At 32.0% G+C, this 24,909-nt stretch overlaps 1 long non-coding RNA gene across 1 annotated transcript; it reads right to left on the bottom strand.

Moving 5' to 3' along the window:
* Positions 1-17,302: 17,302 nt before the first annotated feature.
* LOC127725910 (uncharacterized) lies at positions 17,303-21,027 on the bottom strand. The gene is made up of 3 exons (XR_007993270.1): positions 20,821-21,027; positions 20,133-20,227; positions 17,303-18,102 (listed from the first exon to the last, which is right to left on the bottom strand). It is a non-coding gene; the product is annotated as an uncharacterized LOC127725910 (long non-coding RNA).
* Positions 21,028-24,909: the final 3,882 nt, after the last annotated feature.

Below are 24,909 nucleotides of genomic sequence, written 5' to 3'. Positions count from 1 at the left end.
TAATAGCTGTGTGCAGCGGAGCATTGTTGTACAGTATGTCCAGTAAATTTTCCTACGGAGGTTCATTGCAGACAACATGAATGATATCAAAGACTCATGGCAGTGTCTGGCGGCGTTAAGGCCGGAGATGTCCACCAGTTGAATTTTTTTTCGGGCGTAGGATATGGCATCCAACATCATCCCTCTTCCTTTGGGAAAAAAAGTTGACCTCAGGGACGTTGTTCCTCTCGAACCTCTGCTTCCGGCGTTGAACCAGTCTCGGCTGCAATTTTCCAGTTTCCTGACTTATTTTATTTCACCATCGAATTCTTGCGAGTTCATGTTGTCGTCTCAGCGACTGTGTTCTGTGATTCAACAGCCTGGAGACGACCAATGACGATGAAAGGGAAAGAAAAAAAAAGAAAGAAAAAATGCACTATAATTAAAGGGAACTATATTTTTGAACAACGAACAATGAAAATAGGGGTCATTAAGTATGGTCTTGGGTCTATTAGATCCTTAGCTGTGTCTATACTTGGCATATCGTAGATGGTTCGGGAAACAATTTAACGACTTCATTCAATTGAACGGTTCTGTGCCTTTTATACCAATTCAACTCGCTTGAAGATTAGGAATAATTTGCACGTGCAATTGCCTTTGTCATTGCCGTACGCTTTCCTCGTCCAGCTTTTCACATACTTACCCAAAAAAGGTCACGTACAATCAACAGCTGTTTGCATGAGTGAAAAATTATCGTGTTTTCATGTCTGAGTTTATGAAAAAAATCCATATTTTGAAGAAAAAAATGGTAGTTGAGTTATTTTATTTTTATATATTATTCACATTCAATAATTTTTTAAAAAAAAACTCATTAAGAGGCACGGAAATGACTTATTGCAAATTACAGTATATGTTGATTTTCCACAACAAGAAAATTGCAGCCACTCATCGGAGGTTTAGCTAACTATATTATATTAAACCAGGTTTAACCAACCATTCTCTTCGAAAAATGCCTGTTCCTACGCAGGAATATCTCAATTTTGAACTGCTTGTTCCTAAAATAGCTGGTTGGTAAACAGCAAGAGCCCCAACAATATAAATAGGGCTACTTCTTGGTGTTCAGTAAAAGCTAAATTAGGATTCCTACGCACCATTGCATATGTGATATATTGAAGGAAAACATTTATTAATAAAAACCCGAAATCCAAGGTGAGTTAAAACGGAAAGTGGGACTTCGTGTTATATTTCTGACTTTTTACAGGCATTTTCCGAAAAAAATGGTATTTTTCTAGTAATGAATGAAGTCTAGGATGAACATAGTGTTGTCAAACATTCAATATGCCGAGTAATATACAAGTACTCAACATTCTGAAACTATGGAACGCCACAGCTGTCTTATGTGGAACTCTGATATTACTTTATGTTGTTTTATTATTACTTGATGATATTTTGTTTTTACTTAATATGGTTTTGACATTACGTAATGATGTTTTGATATAACTCAATATGGAATAGTCATTACTTAATGATATTTCGATATTACACGATATGGTTTCGTATTGATTTGATATAGTTTTGTCATTACTCAATATGGTTTTGTAATTACTCGATTTGGTTTCACCATTATTTAATGTGGTTGTGTCATTAGTAAATGTGGTTTTAACATTACTTGATGTGAATGTGACTTAACGCTATGTAGTTGTCTCATTACATGATGTGTTTTTTTTTTATTTTGTAATGATGATTTGCCTATTCTTTATATGGTTTTAACATGACGTAATGATGTTTCAAAATTTGACGATTTTACACTACATGATGTGTTTATTTCATTATTTGATGTGGTTATCCCATTACTTGATGAGGTAAAATCACGTGACCAATTCGGAAAAACCTGTTCTATTTTTAGATAGATTTCTAAGTTGTATGTGCCTTGGATTAGTGTGGCCATCCATCGAATTAGAGTTCAAATTAAAGTTCGGGTTACTGTTTGAGTTATACTTTGAGTTAGTCTTCGATTTCGAATTCAAGTCATTATTAGAATTAAAGTTTTAGTTAGCATTGAGTTTCGAGTTGCACTTCGAGTTTGAGTCACATTTAAAGGTAGAGTTTTAGTTACAACATTAAATTTGAGTCACTTTTTGAGTTTGAGTAAGATTCGAATTTAAGTCTCATTCAGATTAATTAAGATTTTGAGTTGAAATTCGAGCTATCTTATATGAGTTCGTAATTAAATTCGCGGAACAAGGACTTTTGCTCGGGCTTCCGAAAAGAGGGCTCCTGGGTATGCGTACAAAAGATAAACAATGTTACAGTATACAAAACGCAACATACATGTAGAAGTTGAAATAAAGTTAGATGTGGTGTGATTGACATTGAGACAACTATTCACCAGAGTTTAAATGCAGTTGTTGTAAGAAATCATATATAGGCAACCGTACAGCCTTCAACACACCGTAAAGTTAGGTCAGCTACAAAAGGCCACTATGCACCATGTGAAAAAATTCAAACGACAAAACAAACGGTCTTATTTATATGTAATCAATCCACATAAAAAAATGACACACATTTATACAACGACAACAATTGAACTTCATGCTCCTGACTTGGGGCAGGTACATAAAGATAGTGCACGTGGCGGAGTTTAAGTTCAATTATCTCCCAAAAGAGCAAAAGATAATAAAAATAAAAACCCTGACCACATGCACACCTTCAATAATTGTGCAAACAGCCAGCAGAGTGAAAACTTCCTAGCATTCAAAATGTAGGAGGAGTTATCTGGAAACGCTCTCCTTATGCAAGTAAATTTCCCAAAAAATTACAAAAAAAGTTCAACTATCTCCCAAAAGAGCAAATATTAATAAACATTAAACCCTGACCACATACACACCTTCAATATATGTACAAACAGACAGTAAAGAGAAAACTTCCTAGGATTCAAACTGTAGGAGGAGTTATGCGGAATAACTATATATCCATAATTGGACGGACAGACGTACGTACGGACGGACAGGGGTAAAACAATATGCCCCCAACTTTCAGTTGCGGTGGCATACAAAACAATTTCATTTGGCTGACTCAATAGATCGGTATGACTGGGTAATATAAATCCATCGGGGTGATCTCGGATGCTCCAGAAAGGCACCCGTCGTGTTATTCGAGAAAGTACAAACCCAGTGATTTGGTTTTATTTGGTAGTTCACGTGCAAGGAAAAGATGACGGTATTATGGTTACGACCATTGGAACATGTCCGTCGTCACATGTAAAACAGATATTCCAAAAAGTTTATTTTTCAATTAGTGCGAGGTAGATCAGGGAATTCAATTCATTACAAATAAAAGATTGATATTCATATAAGTTCGCTAAAAAAAATCGGAGAATTCTTATTTTATAGTATTTATGCTTTGTCGCTAAGTCCGAGCCCCCCTCCCCCGTTTCCTTGTAACTTTAGTGTGAGTTGATTTGAAGTGTTTCATTTGTTAACAATAAAGTTCAAGTCTTTTGATTTGTGTCGAGCCTGCGACATCAATGTAGCGGCAGTGAGACACAACAAACCTATATTTCGTCGTCGATAGTGGCGTCGGCGTCTCCATCTCCATTTTTTTAAAATTTTTATTGAGTTTAACCTTTCATTATACATGTTACTAAACATGTATGCCATCATAATTTTGTACTTTTAGAATATCATACTGTATTTGTTTCCCTCAACTATTGTATCTGTATTTATATTGTATGTTTCTTTGTAAACTTGTAATTAGTTTTTAGAGAATAAAGTATCTACCTATCTATCTATCTATCTATAGATCGTTAGGTTTCTAGTTTTTTACATTTTTCATTTCGGGACCTTTTATACCTTACTATAGGCTATAGGTTTTGCTTATTGTTGAAAGACATACAGTTTTGTTTTAGTTAAATAAAACCGAATTAAACTGTTTTGACATGATAAATTTGTAAACATTTTTTTTAATTTTGTTTTTACCGATAAATGTATAGATAAATGTACAGTCGATCAACATGACGCTTTTACACTTACAGCAGCAATATCAGGCGAGACACAGGGTTCCGTGGAATATTTTACAAATTTATTACAAAAATACTGCTTCCGTTTGAGAACTTAGGATAAAAACAACAAGACCAAGTGGTTTGGGGATATCCCAATTATGTCCGAAATACTGTAAACTTTTTAATACTTTTTTTCTTATTATTGTCTGCCGTTCCCCTTTTTCATACCAAATATCTCTGAACAACCACTCGAACTTTAATTTGAACTTTAACTCAATGGATAGCGATACCCATCCAAAGCACATTAAACAAATGATATATTGAAATCTGTTAAAAAATAGAACATATTTTGTTCCGAATTGGTCACGTGATTTTACCTCATCAAGTAATGGGATAACCACATCAAAGAATGACAGGACCACATCAAATAATGAAACAAACACATCATGTAGTGTAAAATCGTCAAATTTTGAAACATCATTACGTAATGTTAAAACCATATAAAGAATAGGCAAATCATCATTACAAAATAACAAAACCACATCATGTAATGAAACAACTACATAACGTTAAGTCACATTCACATCAAGTAATGTTAAAACCACATTGACTAATGACACAACCACATTAAATAATGGTGAAACCACATCGAGTAATGACAAAACCATATTGAGTAATGACAAAACTATATCAAGTCAATACGAAACCATATCGTGTAATATCGAAATATCATTAAGTAATGACTATTCCATATTGAGTTATATCAAAACATCATTACGTAATGTCAAAACCATATTAAGTGAAGACAAAATATCATCAAGTAATAATAAAACAACATAAATTAATATCAGAGTTCCACATAAGACAGCTGTGGCGTTCCATATGAAACACTTCATTTAAAACGAGGATTAGTTTAAGAGTTCGTGTTTTGAATGTAGAGGATTACTTTGATAATTGATGCTGTTTGAATAATGTGTTGTATTGTGACGATAAACATGTATATGTGAATTACAGCTAGAATTTGTGAAACTGGCGAGACAAAGTGTGCAGACAATTATCAGTGTATAAAGATTGTCAACGTTTGTGATGGATTTTATGAGTGCAGGGATAAATCTGATGAAGATCCAGTAGCATGTAAAGGTATCTTAAACTTTATACCAACTTCTGATGTACAAATATATTAAGGTTGTTTGCTTCTGTTTGTTTCAAGATAACAAGCTTTCTAAAAAAAACTATAAGAAAAAACAAAACAAAACGCCCTTGTTTTTTTAAATATAAGCCATTGAAAATTTGGCGAGAAATGGTTCTCTATAGAGTTTTCATACATTTAACATTTTTTCTAACAAAAACTATGAAGCAATAACTATATGTAATAAGATTTTCAAAACTGGCTTTTCGAACTATATGTAATATGATTATGAAAAGAAAAAAGGGGTAAGCGGGTAAACTTTTTAATGGTACCATACGAATAAAACCAGAGGATTCATAATTTCTGACAAAATGTCATAAACAAAAGAAACGAACATCCTTAAACCAATTTATTTTATATAAAGCACTTCGTATATCCACCTGCTATTTACATTGGGATTCAGTTTTTTAAGCCAAAATCTTTATTAAATTCTCAGTTGATATTTTCCGTTGATTATAATCGGAGAAATATATAATATAGTTTTTCTTTATATTGTTACATTGATAAAACTTCACCCCTTTAAGTCAAGCTCAAGGAGCTTCAGTTCGACGTTTCAAGGTGCATATATAAAACAGTTCATTTGATCGAATTTGGAAAGTTGAAATATGTACCGGTATTAATATATTCGTTGCATGTTTAAGAACCGTTGTAAGAACTTTTCCGTGACCTATAATTGAAGAATGTAGCAAGCAAAATTTCTACTTTAATCAACATTTTTGGTTACAATGATTTATAGTTTAAATCCTTGTTCAGGTTATTACATTTTGTGACAAGATTCCCTTTTGTAATTAAACCGTGTTAAAGTGACTGATAATGATTCTTGTTGATATACTTTGCAGATCTTGGGTTTGTTTGACTAGATTTGATACAATTACATTTTTTGCTACACTTTGTGACAGCCAGTACTCTGAAAGACCACAATTATTCGTTTTTTTTAATACAAACAATCCATTTAGAATTATTTTTTTATATGCATGTTATATAATAACTTATGCAAAGTAGCAGCAATTGTATCTTGCTTATTACAAATATCTTTTTTCCAAAAGGCAACCATTCTGATTTTGATGGAAAAAATATGAATAGGAAATCTTCCTAGTTCACCATACATGATACAATTTGGTTTACATTAAACTAATATATATTTATAAATTGCAGACAGAATTATTATATTATACTGTTATTACTAACACTCCAAATCTAACAACCATACATTAAAATAGGTAAAACCATTGCATTTAACATCTCAAGCTGAATATCAATAGGTAAATTCAGTTTCTACTTTTTACTGAACATAGCCTTTCTAGCTTGACAAACTAATCTTTATTATTAAGAATGAGCCATTTGAAGCAAATATTATTTCACGATATGTAAAATAATCATAAGTAAATGCAAAGTTGCCATTCAGTTTTAAAGTACGTTTTCTAAAAATTACTATCTTAGTCTTAGCCACATTTGCTTCTTATTTCCAACATATGCAATGCAAATACATTGGATTCAAGGCAACTTGAAATTCAGAGTCAGACTCTGCTAGGATTACAGTATCGTCAGTATAGAGTAACAGATAGATACAATTCAAAATATACAGCAATTTTATCGTTATCAAGGAAAATATGAGCAGGATTGTAAACATTGGACAAACCACTATAAGAATGTGACAAAAATTCAACCAGATCATTTCAAAACAATAAAATAGTACAGGTGATAAATGTTCTCCTTGGCGCACGCCAACATTACTTAAAAAACTGGAGGTTTTACAACTTAAAGGTACACAAGATTTGGTATTTTTATACATTCTGTGAATAAGTTTTACTATTTTACTATCAAAACATTGTTGTAGTAACTTGCTCTATAATACACATATATCCACTGAGTCCAAGAGTTTTCGGTAGTCAACAAAAGCACAAAATAAAGGTTTGTTACATCTCAGGTTAAGATCAATCAAACAGTTCATATCAAAAATGTGATCAGTAGTACAATAATGCTTTCTAACGCCTGCTTGCTCTTCGCAGAGAACATTAAAAGTATCTAGATAACAATTAAGTCTATTATTCAGCACATACGTGAATAATTTACCAAAACAACTAAGAACTGTAATGCCCCGGTAATTATCAGGACTTGCGGGGTCTCCTTTACTTTTATATATTGGTACAATAATACCTTCAGACCAAGAGTCTGGTATAGTACCATAATCAAAATCAATATTAAACAAAGAAACAAAAACTGGGAACATTTTATCAGCAGAATGCTACAAACATTCACCAATAACAAAACCATTTCCACAGGCTTTATAACTTGTCAACCCTTTAATAAACTGTCTCCCCTCATTTTCCGATACAGTTCGATTCAGTTCAAAAGATAAACTTCTTAAATTGTCTACATCAATATTTTCAAGCGTATCATCATTTTCATCTTTGACAGAGTTCAATTTCTTAAAATGTTCCTTAAAAAAAAGAAACACTTTATTTACAATATTCTATTTAGCTGAGACCTATATGCTCTTTCTTAACTTCTTAATTTAACTTTCATTATACAATATATATTGATTACATAACACTGTTTGTACTCTTGTTACACCTTGTTAAATTTATTTTGCTTTCCTCAGTTTTAAACCTCCAGTTATGACATTTTGTCCTATGATACAATTTGCGTTTTTCGTCACAATCTCCATTGAACAATGGTTTCTTAACCTTTTGTTTTCTTTAAAGGTTTATTAACCTTTCTAGTGACATTTTTTTCCCAGATAACTAATTACATTTTGATGCAGCTTGTAAGATTAAAGAATTACATTCATCAACTATTGAATTGACAACTATATTATCTATCTGATCAGTATCTATTTTTTCAAGTCTAACAACAATTGAGTGAATAACAGCTTCATCTATGCAATCATTAAATTCAGAATATTTATCATTTGCCATTTGCATTTACATTTAGTAATAATTTAATTTTGGATGTAACGCGTCTCCTGATTGGCTGACGTCGTTTTGTTTATCAGCTCATAGACATAATTTTGTCATGTGACCATGATTTACTACGGTTTAAAATGGAATTAAGAATTAAATTATAAGAAATGACTGTAATCATTTTTCTGTCTATTCGAAATAACATAAAAAATGTGGTGCACACTTTAAAATAACCCGCTACGCGTGTTATTCAGTGTGCACCACATTTTTTATGTTATTTCTTCATAGACAGAAAAAATATTACAGTCATTCCTTAAATAACAGTGGCATCTGATTTCTTATATCATTTCTTAAATTAAACTATGTGTCAGTAAACAATTTAAATCAGCAACCTCGTCAGTCTTGTATATTTTTTATATCTATGTATATCATATGTTCATCGAGGAATTTGATTTTACTCGCAGATCCTTGAACACTTCAAAACATTCCATTTATTAGAACTTTTGATGATATTACAAGTACTGGTATATACTATATATGTACATGTACCTTGTAACGTTTTAAATTCATTAACTGGACAAAAAACAAGATACTATCTACATCTAAAAAGAAGTTCTGTTAATATTGATATATTTCTACAAAACATGTAAGTTTATGTTATTCTATTACAGGTCCAAAAGTTTCCATGGAATTTCCATGGCTGGCATAGCAATTTGATTGGATTTAAAATAAAAACGAACTAAATCTAATCAATCAGATCACATACAAAAAGTGTATTTGTTATACAAACTATATCTCTTTACTGACTCCATTCCGAGCTGGTTGACCGTTATGGAATATTAGTTTCACAGATGACGACGAATATCTTCCAAACGTCATAACCATAATCCCGAATGTGATGTACCGAATTAGACTTATCACCGTTTTGTTTTGTTTACATGAGCAACACGACGGTTGCCACATGTGGAGCAGGATTTGCTTACTCTTCCGGACCACCTCAGTGGGACCCCCCCCCCCCCATCCCCCCCCCCCACCTTTTTTGATGGGGTTCGTGTTGCTCAGTCTTTAGTTTTCTATAGTGTGTTTTATCTTTTGGTTTTTTCCTTTTTTTTTAATTGTCATGGCGTTGTCAGTTTATTTTCGACTTATGAGTATGAATTTCCAAAAGCGAGAAAAATATAATTCATCAAAGTAGGAGAGGTATAAAATTCTTATATGTCATGATGATTAAGTGATTTCGTTGTATTCTGTTTCAATACAGTATTAGTTTGTTATGTAACTTATTTAATGCCTTATGATAATAGATGTTATCTGTTTAACGATCCAAAGACACGCAGATTATCTCATTTTTTATTTATATTTTTTTATTGAGTTGACATTGTTATATGTTATTCGGTTCGTTCGTCATCGTTATTTGGACAATAATATTTATTTAAGTTTAGTAGTACTAGAAAACTTCTAAAGAAAAGAAAACAAACCTTGACACCTGTCAAGGAATAATACATATAGAAATAAGAAGACGTGGTGTGCTTACCAATGAGAAAACTCTCCACAAGAGACCAAATGACACAAAAATAAACAACTATGAGACACTGGACGGTCTTCAACAATAAATCCCATACCGCATAGTCAGCTATCAAAGGTCCCGAAATGACAAATGTAAAACAATTCAAACGATAACACTAACGGACTGATTTATGTACAAAATAATGAACGAAAAAAACAAATATGATATACAGCAACAAACGACAACAGGCTCCTGACTTGGGACAGACACATACAGAATGTGGCGGGATTGACCTAGTTTGAAGGCGCCAACCATCCCCTAACCTGGGACAGTGGTGAAACAGTACAACATAAGAACAAACTATAAAAATCAGTTGAAAATACAGTTGGAAATTGAATTTGAAGGAATGACAATTTTATTTTATTTATATAATTTTGATCATTTTAAAATGAAGTGACTTTTTGCTTTCCCGGACTAATGTTTCATCATAGCGACATCATGTGAAGACGAATGGCTGTATAACGCCCAGTAGCAAATTTAATTGCATATTCAGGACGTGAAAATAAGGATGTGATATGAATATTAACCCGTATTGTACTATACCAACACACTGAGCTGGATATTTTATCGTGCTAGTAACACGGTAACAGTCCACTGGAAGACAAAACTTCATTAGAATCATCGAGATGAAAAAAAGTAAAACGCTGTATTTCAGATACAGTTCGATAGTTTAAAATGCATGGCTCATTAGTTAATATCTCAATAATGACTGACTGATATGTTCCAATAATCGTAATCACAATGCCGTCCTCTTACCGGAAAAATTTGGCACCAAATTTATACTTACATGAGCAACACGACGGGTGACTCATGTGGAGCAGGATTTGCTTACCCTTCCGGTCACCTAAAATAGCCCCCGGTTTTTAGCGTGGTTCGTGCTGCTCCGTTTTTAGTTTTCTTTGTTGTGTTTTGTTGTGTTTTGTAGACTTTTGCTTGTTTTTCATTTTTAACCTTGTCATTGTTAGTTCGTTTCCGACTTATCAGTTTCAATATCCTTTTGGTATCCTCCTCCTCTGTTGAACGTGTAATGTATCTTGAGAACAAAATTTTCAAACAAAATGTTGTTGCTTCACTCCGTGCTTTATATTTAGGAAGCAGAGAATTTGGTTGAAAATTTGTAAAAAATCAAAAGCATAAAAAAATATCTAACATCTCCAATGTTTTTTTAAATAACACCGCGCCAATTAAAAACGTATATTAGTAATCAAAACAATTTGTGTCTGTCCTTGCTTTATCTTAACTCAATTTAAACAACAAAAGATTTCATAATTTTCATAATTGGATGTCTTTTATTTACACGAGATAGGATTTGAACTTTAAACAGTGCAAATGGTTAGAAAGAAAAAAAAAGACCAGGATATATATTTTTATAATTGTATTTGAAAAGGATAAATTTATATGATAATGCAAGATTTCAAGGTGTGTAGAATACTGTAACTAATTGAAAACAGATGGTGGTTTTTATTGAATATATTATCACGGTAGGTATAGTGTCCGGCTAGGATCGTGGTTTTTCGAGTGATTTGATCGGGCTTTTTCGAGTGTGACCACTTTTTTTCGAGTGAATATGATCAAAAATGTAAACAAACAGACTTCCTTTCTGACAGGACGTGATATAGAAGCTTGAGTTTAATATACAAGGATATACAAGGTGTGTTAGTATTTGAGATAAAAAGATATTATCAATCCGACATTATTTTTCGTTAAAAAAGTTGAATTTAGACTTACAATGCTTTTATTCCAAAAAACAGAATAAAGCCATTTTTATACACATACCAATGCAAATGTCGATGGAAATGCATACATGGAATCAATATATCCCTAGATATACAGACACTTTACAAAAATTCTTGTTGTTGCATTGAAAACGACATTTTGAGACTAAATTCATTTCTATGTGTTCGGGTTTTTCGAGAGCAGTCCGGGCTTTTTCGATTGCGTCCGTGTTTTATCGAGTGATTATACAAAGCTATAGCTTAGAATGTTATGTGTCAGTGTATTTACGTTTAAAAACAATAAAAAGGGTTCACATTATGTACTTTTTAAGTCACGAAACCAATGCATTCATCAGTTTGATAAAGGTGTACTAACACTTACACTTAATAAAAAATTATCAGTCATTTGTATATATTGTTGTTTGTCACATCTTATAAATTACATGTACAGTATATATTCATGATGTCAATAATATAATGGAAGAATAGACAATTTGGATTGAGACGTACGTACAAATAGTGAATTAAGCTGATGAATTATCCATTTCATTGTTAACTATATATGAAATTTAATTCAGATTTTATTGTCAATGGGAATAAAAACTGGTCGGATTAAGTGTGTGAATGTTTTTTGTTGTTGTTATTAATGAAGTTTTTTTTGTGGGGGCAGGGGGGCAGACCTCTTGAAGTAGAATATTTTTTATTACACATAAAAACGAAGATGTGGTATGATTGCCAATGAGACAACTCTCCACAAGAGACCAAATGACACAAAAATTAACATCTATAGGTCACCGTACGGCCTTCAACAACAATGAGCAAAGCCCATACCGCATAGTCAGCTATAAAAGGCCCGAAATGACAAATGTAAAACAATTCAAACGAGAAACTAACGGCCTAATTTATGTACAAAAAATAAACGAAAAAATAAATGTGTAACACATCAACAAACGACAACCACTGAATTACAGGCTCCTGACTTGGGACAGACATATACATACAGAATGTGACGGGGTTAAACATGTTAACGGGATCCCAACCCTAACCTGGGACAGTGGTGTAACTGTACAACATAAGTACGAACTATAAAAATCAGTTGAAAAAGGCTTAACTCATCAGATTGATACAAATAGAAATACGTCTAACAAAAACAATGCATTTTTCTGATTCTTCTCTGCTGTCCAGTAGGTTTCTTACTCCGTTTTTTAATAAATAGCTGCGCCATTGGCGCATGATACGCCCTTCGCGTTTTCAAAGAATAAAGTTCATTCTCTTATGGTTGTGGCTTATTATATATTTCTTTCACGAATAAACATTTCTCATATCACACTGCACGGAGTGTGATACGAAAAAGTGATACGAAAATCTGCGTTAATTTGATTTGCTTATACAGCATGATAACACGACATTACGGCATTTCCATTGGCTATTCGTAAGGTCATTGATGACCATCAAAGGTTACGACGATGTACATTTCATGTGCAAAATACTAGACCAACGATTTGCAGAATTTTTAGTTTGAGACAATGAGAGTGTTGACCATAAGACAAATACGGTTAACAACTTGTGAGAATGGGGTATCGCTTGATATCAACTCTCGTTTTTTAATTCAAGTAAGTAAGTAAGTAATTTCCTCTCGTTATTTAATTCGATTAGTAATAATAAACTCGCCGGAGCTTCGTTTATTATTATATTGAAATTAAATAACTCAAGATGATATCAAGCGATATCCATTCTCACTCGTTATGAAACCTATAAATAATTTCTCAATTAAAAAAAAAACTAAAAGGGAGGTAACCCTAATCTATATAAAGCAGTCACCAAAGTTTCATGAAAACTCCTCAAAGCACTTTAGAAATATTGTCCGAAAATTGTAAAATCACCCAATTTTAGCTCACCTGGTAAAGGGATCAAGTGAGCTTTTCTCGTCACTTGGGTTCCGTCGTTGTCCGTTAACTTTTACATTGTGTCATCCCGTGATGCTCGGATATATACGTCTAGAGTTTTAATTGCTGTTGAACAGATCACAATCTGAGCAGCTTAATAACTGTATTTAAATGTTAAGGATAGCGGATCATGTGCAACGCAAACATTTTTTACAAAAATCTTTTCCTCTGAAACGTATGGACCAAGTTCATTATAGATAGAGATAACTGTAAACAGCAAGAATGTTCAGTAAAGCAAGATCTACAAACAAGTCACTATCACCAACACAGAGAATTTTGTCATGAATTCTATTCTTGTTTTTAATGTAGAAGAGTGTCCTTTGTTTAGTAAGCACTGCAGCACATAGACCAAGGTGAGCGACACAGACTCTTTAGAGCCTCTAGTTTGTTTAATAAAATCCCGTAACTCGGAAACGTAAAATCTAAAATTTATAAAATTCGAAAGGGAGGATACCTCAATAGATATAAACAATTCACCGAAGTTTCATTTAAATTGTTTACAGCGTTTTTGAGTTATTGTCCGACATGCTGACGATGGACGGACAACGGTATACCATAATACGTACCGTATAAAAACTCCGAGGTTCACCACGAAAAATATTATTAACTGTGACAACAAAAATATCATAAGATGAAGTTGAAATTAAAGGTTATGAGTCACCTGCACTATGTTCTAAAGACCTTTTTATAAAGGATCCAATAATTTCTAATTTAATACTGGAATGTTGTGGTAGAACGTTTTCCGAACAGAAAATTTGCATTAAATTGAAAAAGGTTAATTTTGATCAAAGTAGTAATATGTTTTGGCAGGGACAGTCTATACTAACTAAGTTAGTATAGACTGTCCCTGGTTTTGGTGATTTATTGAGAATATATGATATTTTCATTCATTAAATTACATTTATAAACTAGAAAAGTCATTTTTTAAAGTCAAGAATACCTTTTTTCTTATTAAAATTTTCGTTAAAAAACCCGGACCATTTGTTTAAAAACCCGGACGGTTTCACAGTTACTCTCGAAAAAGCCCGGACAATAACAAACACTGAATTTAATGGTCAAATACAAGGAAATTGTGCTTCTTTGTTACTCAAAACATGTATAGTATTCAAAATAAGATGGGTAGTCAAGTAAAAAACTATTATAATTACGAATTAGCAGTTAATTGACCTGATCGCATGTTTTATCACTCAAAAAAGCCCGATCTACACTCGAAAAAAATGGACAGATTCACTCGAAAAACCACGATCCTAGCCGGACACTATACCTACCGTGATTATGTTGAGAGTATTTTTTTCGATCCATTTGTATTTTCCCTGGCAAATGAGATATGTAAAATAAAAGCAAGGACCCCTCTGTCAGCTGTCCTGGACTGCTTAGGGTTTATGTATCCAGGTGATTTGAAATAAAAGATAATATTCACAACAAAAAAATACAGAACATATACATGTCCATTCTAGTGCAAATTATATTAATATTTTATCGTTATAGTATGAAGATTTTATTTCTAAGTAAAACAAGTAATCATTTGCACACTATATATTATAGATCACCATTAAAGACTTGTATTCGCATAGCATCGAAATACAATAAGCATTTTAATAAATTAATGGTTACTTTAAAAAATAAAATTAGTTAGTAGTCTTTGAAATTATAAAAAAAAAGGAATAGACAACCTGTGACCAAGAGACTGAATTATTCATGTAAGTCCCAGCTCTATTAGCTATGGAAGAACTATTCTACATTGAATGAAATGAATGTAGTGGTGTCTAGAACTGAAGATCAATAATTTTGACCAACTTGAAGACATGCTGAAAATGAATTATCGGGTACATTCAGATGCACATACGATTTGAAAAAAGAAATAGTTGTGTACACAACAGAATATATTTTTGTCGACGAAAAAAAATGAAATAAGTAATCCAGCCTTAAAACGGGTGAAAACGATTATTCTGTTTATGCAAAACCTCTTGCTCAAAAGCCCAACCTTCACCAAAGAAATGAATTGGTCGTTCTCTAAGCAATTTTGTTCGTTTCGCCTTGTTTTTGTAGATTCAAAGGACCTGTCTTGAATATAACATTTTGTCTCTTGTGGAGAGTTGTCTCATTGGCAACCATACCACATTTTTTTTTGTATTTGAATTTGTAATCAACCCCTTATTTCTTTCAACTTTGAAATTGAATTTCCCATATAATTGATTATTTTGAATTATGCATGTGTACAATTAAGTCAGTGTAATTCAACATACAATGTGTGTTCTTCCAAGGGATTACTAATTTAAAGAAACCTGCATGTTTGATATCATTTTTTTTTTGTCTCAATGAAACTGAAAATATATTGTTGCTAGGCACTTTTCCAATATAAATAAATGGTTGCATGGCAATATTACACAATAAATGAATAGTTGCTAAGGGCTAGTGTGGTAACATTCACCCCTGACCTTTTAAGTAGGGTTTTTGTAATAATCCATACAGTCCTGAATCAAAACATATATGGTTACTAGGTTCTTTTGAATCAAATAAGGGTGGTTGCTTAGCACTTATTACAAGACAATGACTTCTTACTGTTGCCATGTAATCAAAATAGTAACTTTAATCATCCTGAACATTTTCCTCAAGTATTGTTTGCATCATTCTATTATGTTGCCTTACAAAATCCAATTAATATACGCAAGGTCAAAGGTCAAGGACATCTATGACCTTTGACCTTGAGTTAAATTGAATGTCATATAATGCTCAATAGTTTCACATCATAGTCATTCAATGGTAATTATTGTTTTCGTGTAATCTTAATAGCATGGTCGAATTTCTGAAGAAAAAAGACAAAAATGACACATTTGCTTTCCATAGCAACCATTCTAGCACCCTGAATCCCAAATATTTTGTTGCAAATTATTGACTAGAAACATTGATACTCTATATTTATAACCACAACTTAAATTGAGGTGGATGCAAAACTGTATATTTTGTTCATGCTAAATGTGTATAATTTGCCTTCACAAATACAATGAAAAATGACCTCTGCTCCTGCGGTTGTGACAATATTCAGCCAAAATATTATTTAAGTATGACATTGATTTACGTTTGTTTAGTATCATGTTTCTGAAAAACATTTAAAAATATCATTAAATAAAATCTGGTCTGGCTTCAGAATGCCTGCAAAGAAGTTGTTTTTTCAATGCTAAATTCCCTAAAATGTACAGGAAAACTCATTGACTAGGTTGCCATAGCAACCGTGGCCTAGCAACACTTGGGAGGCATTTTCTTTCTTTTTCACTTAATTTTATGGTCAGGCTAAGTTTCAGGAAAATCGGTGACTATGCGTGCCGAACCCCCCGGTCCATATGAAATGGTTGGTGGTTACAGAGAATTACTTTTAATAAAATAAACGGTACCAATATCACTTTAAAGTATGCGCATTTGGACAATTTGTATATATCTTCTGTGATGCTCGAAGGCAAAATATTGTAGAACAGTTGATAAAAACCAAAAATGACCAAAAAGTAAAGCCAAACCGGGACAAGGAATAACATCTATCCACTATGGAGATAACTCATCAATTTAAAATTATTTCCTAAATTTTTCAACTTTAAAAAAAAAAAAATAACTTGCATCATAACAGATTAATTTTTATAGAAATCTCATTATTTTCAGTCAAGTTCATCATGCAAAAATAGGTATTACTTCACCCTCTTTATATGATCTAAATTTTATTTTTTAATGTAATAAAAAGTTAGAAAGGGGTAATAAAAAAATCTAAATTGAAAATAGATAAAATGAAAAGAGACAGGTAATAGTTTCTCAGAAATCTTATTAATAATATTGAGAATATTTCACTACTGGTATTTATGACTGCAACAAAACGAGCGATAAGCGAGGGAGTACAGACAACATAAAAAGTAGACATAAAAAAAGTTGAATATTTTAACATAACTTGGAATTAATTAATTAATTGTATAATAATAAAGGTTTATATTAGCAAAATAGATGAGTACACAAACAACTTGTGCTTATGTTAATCTTTATAAGGATTTGTATATAATATAAATAGTGTTCAATAACCAAAACTGTAATAGAAAAACAAAGGATATGGGGTATCCATCCATGACATAAAATCAGTACATGCACAGCAAAAAAAACCAAACAAAAATCAAAGGAACAGCGCTTTTATTACTGTTCTTCATCTCAAAGTCATATTATACAATACCAGATACAGCAATAACAACACATCATAAATATCAAAGTATAAAAAAAGAAGTGGAAAGACAAATTGCACATGACATAATCATTCAATATGTATTCCTGATATTGTTTATATTTGATTCTGTTAGTGTCTTCAGATTGATGTTACAGTACAATTTAGAATTCTTATTTGTACAGGATTCTAATTAGTATAAAACAGAATTCCGATTTCTACGTCTAGTAGATGTTGGAATTCCAGTTTGTACTAGAAGGATTCTGGATCCTACTAAATTCTAATTTGTACTGTAATATAAACGTATGCTATAGATTGCCTGTCTCATAACACTTTAAGAAGCTAAATAAACCGTAAAAAACAAAAAAGTCCTAAACAAAGTAGAGGAATCCTTTCGCATGACAACTTTGCTACCGGAATTACAACTTTAGTTGTAAAAGTATTATTATTAAGTCAACTAACTAACTGAAATCGTACAACTAAAACGTGTCATATAAACTGAGTTCTAAAATAGGCTAACTGTTTTGTCATTACAAGTCGTTCAGTTAAAAAATTGTTCTTCGATAGTCTGCAAAATTTTGTTTCTGTATGTCATCTCGAAGAGTTCTCATCTGTAAACAAAATAATGATATCATATTAATTACGTTTATAGTCATTGAGAAATAAATAACAATACATAAAAAGATTAACAGGAATCAACAAAACTGAACAAAAAATATGTTTTGACTTCATACAACGACAAAATGCGGTGGGGTTAAACCAGGTTTACATGCACAAAACACACCCTTTGTCTATTTAAGCCAAAGCCGTACAAGGCAAACACAGAGTAAAATACCTGTACAGTACAGTTACCAACAGGAAGACCACTTACTTTATCAAGGAAATTAAAGACGGCATATAATTTGGAAAGCTCTATCAAAATGTGCTCACTACAATAGAAAGCCAGCTAAGGTAGTCACGACTTTTGGTTTTAACTGTTGCTAAAGATCATAAATGTTCAGCATTTTTTTCTTTATTTTGCTACGGGGAGGTGTTAAACGACATTGACATGAGGGTATCACATGGTATTCTAATATCATTATTTGTTTGGTTTTACGAACTTTTATTAGGTATAGATGTCTAAAATAGCGATCTTGAAAAGTTTTGTCTTTTTTTTTCAAAATCACGTGTTAAAAAAATGAATAAAGATCCTAGCCCTGCAAAATGTCTCAATCTCACATAAATATAAGGGACCTCCATGCTGTATCCTTGGATGACTTTTATGTATGAAGGACACAAATAAACACGAATAAATGAGTTTTGTTGTAATATATTGCTCTCAATAAAAATAACGTCTGCTACCCGCATTGACAATAAACAATGGAGATAGTAATTACCAAACCGGACAAGGAATGAGCCTTTCAAATTCCGGAATGATACACTTACCGGACTGTTAACTAGCAACCCTTATTAATAACGAAAATAAGATATGCAACACGTGCGTACTTGGCGAAAAAAAAATCAGAAGTATGTATCATGCGCAGTGAAGTCGGAATTATACAATTACATCTATATAGGTAGTGGATAAACGAGGAGATGTTTTATTGATATTACCTGTGAACAGTATGTCAATATATATGTTCCTGATATTACATATAATAGCGAAAGAGATGTGAAAAATAAATAATATTTGAATGATATACAAGTAAACTAGTTTAAAAAACAACCGCGTGTCTGAAGTCAGGAACCTCGTCAGAGGCTGTCTTTCGTTGTATTTATATGCAATGATTACATTTGCGCGCATTTGGGTATTAAATTTGTTTACTTTTGCACGAAGCTTTTTATAACATTTGCCTGCATTCATTTTACAGGTAAAACAGGTAAAACAGGTAAAAATAACGATAATTCATAATAAATATGTCGTTAGTTGTTAACTTTGATCATATTGATGATAATACTTATTACATATTTTTCATGTTGAATTCTTAAAAAAATATTAAGTGATCATGAGAAATTATATGTATATTGGCCCCAGACCACAATTAATGATCCCGCTTTTCGTTGATATAGTTCCCTTTAATTAAAGTATATTTTTGCTTCTTTTTTTTCTTTCCCTTCCGCATACGTTTCTTAGTTTTTATTGGGTGGAAATGGAAGAAGAGAGCTGAAATAAATTTTTGGATGTTTTATTTCAACTGATTTTGATATGGAAAGAGTGATAAGGCCTATTGAAGTGTGGTTATTATCCTGTTTCCTAATTTTACTGACTTAGTGAATAGTGATCGCTTTAGTAAACAAGTTAAGTCGGATTGTTAAGCTGCGTCAACCCACAACATGGAGTTCCGGTTGCAAGAAACAAACGGAGGGAAAAATCTTTTAAATTAGTTTCCGATGGGTCACGAAAATATCAGAGTGGAGAAGTTGACCGAATTAATTTTCTTAAAACAGTTTGCTTCAAATATTCAGCACTGAAAAATAATAGATAAATAGATATCCAAAAGCCTATAATTTGCATGTGTTTACCTAAATTTACCTGTGTTTACTTGTGATATGAAATTCAATGCGCGCAAATGTAATCCAAAGTTGCGCGCAAACGTAATAATGCGCCCAAATGTAATGAACCGATTTTACCTTGCTTTTTAATAATTTATGTCAAACTTACTGCACATTTGATGGCTAACATTCCTCTACTGTGAGTTCCAATAAAATCTTTCATGAGTACTGGGAAGCTGTCTGAGCGAAAACGATGTGCAAAGTCTGAAAATGTCAAAAAAATCTTAAGAAATACTCTTCATGTTTGCATTTTGAGGTCTAATTGTATAATTGTTTAGAGTAAATTATCAAAATAAAATAATATTTGTGAATGTCACCTATGCCCCCATCGTTTATTATAACAACATAATCGATAATATCGTACTCTGCTAAATGTCACAAACTTTTATTTTAGTTCTGTTTTACCGTTGCAATTAAACTCATCATAGATACCAGGATTGAAATTTATTTTACCTTTAATCTGATAAAGTGTATTCAGTTGCATGTTTGTTTGGCTCTGATTACCAGCTGATTTAAATCAGACTGATTAAAGTTTAAAAAAAAACGAATGTAATAATAAAACATGTTCAAAGATAATTCTACTATTCAGTGATCTTTAAAGGTAAAATAATATAGGGATTGCATTTCATATATGGATTTTTTAATAGCAAGAACAAAATAACTTAATATACAGTGTAAACAAACAAATAAACGAATGTAAATAAAATTGTGTTTAAATGAGTATTAAAATAAAATATGACGTTTTTGAAGATATCGTGACAATTTGTAAATAGACAGAAACATTTCAAAGACCTTACCCGTACAATTAAACGAACATAAAGCATGTCCAATGATGGTTATTAGTAGTAACGTGATCTTCATTTCCGATTATACATTGTCTTTTACATAAACAAACAATTTATATCAACCAGAATCAATATTTGATCTAATTGTCTCATCAACGACAAGTCGTACTGTGATGTGGGAAATAATGATTTTAAAGATATATATTGCACCCTTTTCTGATCTGGGTTTTTTTTTCTGAATTCCAACACCAAAAATTGCGTAAGAGAAAAATTTGTATCGTGGGTTAGATGGAAAAAAAAATGTCATTGTTATCCCTTTAATTGATTCATTGAACCGTCCATCCTATGGTTATAACCGTTGTCACAGGTGGGACATTTGATCAAATATTAAACAAATAGATTTTAGTCCAATTTGATTGGTTCCTACACAAATTTACGAAATTCGAAGGCAAAGGATTAACTACAATTGCTAGTAGTACAGCTTTTACATGTTCATTTAAGTGATATTTTAACCGTACTAACATATTACCTTGAAATCGAGGAATGATGTGAACGTGTACCATATTCAAACTGACGAAAAAGTCAATTGTAAGATTTTTAACCTAAAAAGGCCTTTACTTAAGTACTCGAAAAGTTATACAAAAATTTATACTAATTCTTATTGATTATGCTATTGATCGTAGATTGATTGATTGAGTGTCACCCAGTGACAAATATTTCATGCATATTAAGGACGAGAAACAATTAACAATTAATACAAAAGGTATGCTCTGTTTGACCCCAAAACATGTGCTCCAAAAATATTTAATTAAGTTTGACTGGAAAATATTCTTTAAACTTTTCCGAATTGTACCCTGTAGATATGTAACAGCACCAACGGGGTGTTTCTAACATTGAAACAACTGATGAATTGTCTGGGTGAAAATTTCCAACATTTTTTAACACGAAAATCACATGCCTAAACTTTGATGGTCGGAGGTTGCGCTGTTTATTAATTTTCCCTAAATCTTTGCACTTTTTGCTCAAGTTTGCAAAGCTTGACCTCTCGGTGACCAAAATTATCCATCTATCTATAATTCCTTGCTAATATTGGATAGAAAAATATTCGTTCTATTTTAAAATGTAATTTCAGTCTTAACTGACATTATGCACACGGGCAAAAACTTGAAACAAAATTATAACATCTGTTTTTAGTACGCACGCAAAATCATTTCTTTTATTAAACTCTGAAGCCAATTTCAATTAATTGTTATATATATATATATATATACAAGTCTAAATTGAAAACAACGTTCATACCTATGATTGCGTTGGATAAAAACCGCGTGCATGCAAAACAAATTTCATGGTAGAGGGGTCTAAATAGAGCACAAACAACATTTTCCAAAAGACCAAAAGAGTGAAAAAGTATATTTTAACAAAACGCATTTGACTAGCAGGTCGAACAACTGATGTTCTTAAACCCTGCTGACTGCCATTGGCGATTGCCAAATAAACAGATCTTATTATTCATTTATTACCAAACAGAAAACAATAAACTTGCGGAAAAGACCTCATATACCGCAAACATGAGGTGCAAAAATTTGTACACCATATCCGGATTTCGACAATTAATGTCTCTTCAGTGATGTTAGGAATCGAAACGGTATTTGGAAGGCCATATGATTTACCTCAATTTAGGATAGACTCTTGAATTTTGAAAGAGTCGAAATAGGATGAACGGATCATATAAACCCGAAGGCAAATATAATACAAGCCCAAACGAAAAAATATAAACAAGTCTAAATTGAAAACAACGTTCAAACCTATGATTGCGTTGGATAAAAACCGCAATTATATACATATATATATATATAAATATAAGTCTAAATTGAAAACATATATATATATATAATGTTTGTTAACTATTTTCTAATAGTTTTGATCGACAACTTCTTTCAAATAAAATATATGACCACAGTTTTCCAAATTACATCGTATATAAAATATTCTATTTGATAATTGGACCATGATTGCAGATAAGATTATAGTATTTCGAATTGATTTAATATTTTATTTTAATTGTCATGATCATTGTCGAATATTTTTCGGCTGACGTAAAACAACGCCTGGAAACATTGAATCAAAGTTCATATATATAAATTTATAGTGTACAATAAATAAGAGACATTCAAATAACTTCTTTATGCAATTAAGATCATTTGGAATCGGTCATAAAATTATTTGAGAGATATCTTTCCTTTAATTAAAAGTTTAAAGGAAACTTTCCCACGGAAGTCTAGTGTCACATCTTTGACGTCACTTTCAGGTGTTTTTTTCTTTCTTTCTGTAAGCGAAATCGTTGTTTCGATATTTATCAATCTTTTTATTCGGCATCCACGGTAGACACAATGGTAGAGAGCTTTCTGAATAACTTCATTTGAGATTTTTTTTAAAATGATATCATACCATCCCTTTTCAAATTTTTTTTACCATGAAAGCTCAAAAGTTCACATCATATTTATATTTCATGAATATTTTGTAATTCAATTATTTATTTATGATACAAAAATAATTTGTGCTGTCAAAAACGTTATACTTTTAAGGCATATACTTTTATGATGACAAATTTGATGACGGGTGACAGTTTAACGTTCAGTGGCAAATTGAATGCATATACAAGACAAGAACATGTTAATGTAATAGTATTGCAGGGAAATATGGCGAGTGCTCTACAAGTGAAGCGAGTGGTATAATTTTTTTTTATTTTGCGATTCAGAATTTACTTTTCCATGTTACAACTGGGTTCCTTCATGGAAAAACAAGGAGAAACATGCTCTAATGCATATAATTTGATGTATTGGTGCCTGTACCATACCCGACTTTCTTGTCACGCTGTGGTTCAGTTGATTATTTTCGTCGAATAAGCTTTGTCTGCATGGATTTTCATTTAAATCCATACATGTGTTTATATTAAGAAAGCACTACAGATGCAGTTTAACAAGAGGAATTATGTAAGTAGGATACATGACATTTTGCCATTTGATTTGGGACTTTCCTTTTTGAATTTTCCTCGGAGTCCAGTATTTTTGTGATTTTACTTTTGACATATGTTGAATAAATCAAAATATGTGTATGTATCCCAAAAAATGCCCATGCACAATATTTTTTGATGTTTCATTATATGGTAATGATTGTTTATTGGCTGCTTGACATCCAGTTGGAACTATTTATCCATATTTAGGATCAACATAATGAGTGATGTGAATATTTCAACAACATCATGAGCATGATGAGTAAGATAGTTATATTGATATGCATATAGATCTCAATGTATTAAAATATCTCTTTAAAATACCTGTCACCACATTCACATGGATTATTCTGACTTAGCAAAATATACTCTTTCCTTTTGCTCCTAAAAGATGCAGTGCATTTAAAACTCTTTTAACTTGACTAGAAGTGGTTGATAACACATCACAAATTATGTTGAGCATGCCAATCCCAATACCACCATGTTTGAACTCTTAAATTTACCCTTACAAAAGAGATCTGCTTGCATGCCAAAAGACTAACAAGGGAATGTAGGGTTTCATCAAAATAAGATAATTCTGTGATATTTTTAAAAGTTCATGGGAATTTAATATTAATTTCATTAAGGAGATGATGATGGTTCTATCAAATATAGTCCGAGATTACTCTGACGTCCAACGGCTGTTTTGCCAGACAAGCTGGGGCCGTGGTCCCTCGGCCCCAGCTTGTCTGGCAAAACAGCTGTTGGAAGTCAGAGTAAAAATATTAATGTGATTGTGGTCATCTAACGAAAGATTTTTAATTTTTGCCTCCTAGAACTGGTCTTCAATAATAAAACGAGATGCATTTCGGATAACTGTGAGTTCAATAACTACTTGTCCATGGCAATGAGCTGACAACACTACATGTTGACATTCCGATTTTTGACCTTTTATTTACAAATCGATTTATCACACGTGCGTTTGAATCGACAGAAGCAATATATGCACAAGAAAAAAGTCTATGTGAAAAAAAAATTTCAAGGAGAAACTAATTTTGGAGCGGCATGCGGCCCAAACATTTGCGGAAGCGGTAATTATTTTTTTTTAT

This window comes from Mytilus californianus, unplaced genomic scaffold (genome assembly GCF_021869535.1).
Source record: "Mytilus californianus isolate M0D057914Y unplaced genomic scaffold, xbMytCali1.0.p SCAF_15, whole genome shotgun sequence".
NCBI classification, from domain to species: domain Eukaryota; kingdom Metazoa; phylum Mollusca; class Bivalvia; order Mytilida; family Mytilidae; genus Mytilus; species Mytilus californianus.
Note: the sequence above shows the minus strand (reverse complement) of the source record. Positions and strands in the feature narration are given on the sequence as shown.